This window comes from Octopus bimaculoides, chromosome 17, assembly GCF_001194135.2.
Source record: "Octopus bimaculoides isolate UCB-OBI-ISO-001 chromosome 17, ASM119413v2, whole genome shotgun sequence".
Classification (NCBI taxonomy): Eukaryota; Metazoa; Mollusca; class Cephalopoda; order Octopoda; family Octopodidae; genus Octopus; species Octopus bimaculoides.
In genome coordinates, this window is record NC_068997.1 from 48,322,065 (window position 1) to 48,323,298 (window position 1,234).

The window sequence follows — 1,234 nt, forward strand, 5'->3', positions numbered from 1 at the left end:
TGTGTGTGTGTGTGTGTGTGTGTGTGTGTGTTTCTGTGTCTGTGTGAGTGCATCTGTGTTTGTATGTATATAAATACATCTCAAATCTTAACGTTCTGATTTGCCCATTCTCGATCTGTGATTGATAAATAAATAAGAAACACAGCGTGATGGATAGGTAGAACGTTATAACATCGAAGGTGGTGCCTTACGGAAAGAGATGCTTGTTTCTCTTCTTTGCACTCTGAGCTCAAATTCCACCTCCTATCACTGGAAAACAAATCTTATAAAAGGTTTCGAAAGTTCTAAGCAAGTGATCAAGTATTTTAGAACACTAGTTGATTGGACAAAATGCAATATTTGAAGTAGAGTCATATACCGCTAAAATACTATATTTTACTGGATAACTGAAACCTCAGAAATCCTTATTTCAAATTTCTCTTTCCAGGCTTTTGAACAATACTAAGAAGAATAGTAACACGAGAAAAACATTTAAAAAACATATAGAGGAGATATTTAAATATCTAAGCAAATTTGACCGGTTAAGACGAAAACAAAAAGATACTTTTAAAGATTCAAAACTGCACAGATAATTGAATATGGAACTGTACCAGATTAATTATTTCACTAAAAATATTTCCATGCCATTTGAAAGAAACTGTCTGAAATGCTAAATCTAGAAATCGTAAGACTTCGTAAGGAATAAGAGATAGCATGATTACTTTTTGACCAAGGCCCAAGTAGCAATCATGCAGAAAAGTACTGCTGATTAATACATTTAACCTAGAAGACTAGAACTCAATATAGATCGGCAACAGACAATTTAGGCTCACGAACAATTTTTCTAGTAATCCTTAAATACAAACTAATTAACCCCTAAACATCTAAATTCACAAGTAGCTACCCAGTATGTTCAAGATTTAATTATACTTTGATTTATATATATATGGCACTCTGTCGCTTACAAGGATTCCACTTGACCCAATCAACAAAACGACCTCTTCGTGAAATTCACGTGCAAATTACTGAGCACTCCACAGAAACGCGTGCCTTTAACGGAGTTCTCATGGAGATTCTGCTTGACACAAAATGTGACAAGGCTGGCCCTTTGAAAATACATTTATCGCTCATTCTTGTCAACTGAGTGAAATGGAACAACGTGATATAAAGTGTGTTGCTCAAGGACACAATGCGCCGCCAAGAATTGAACGCGCGACCTTACGATCGTGAGAATATATATATATATATATATATA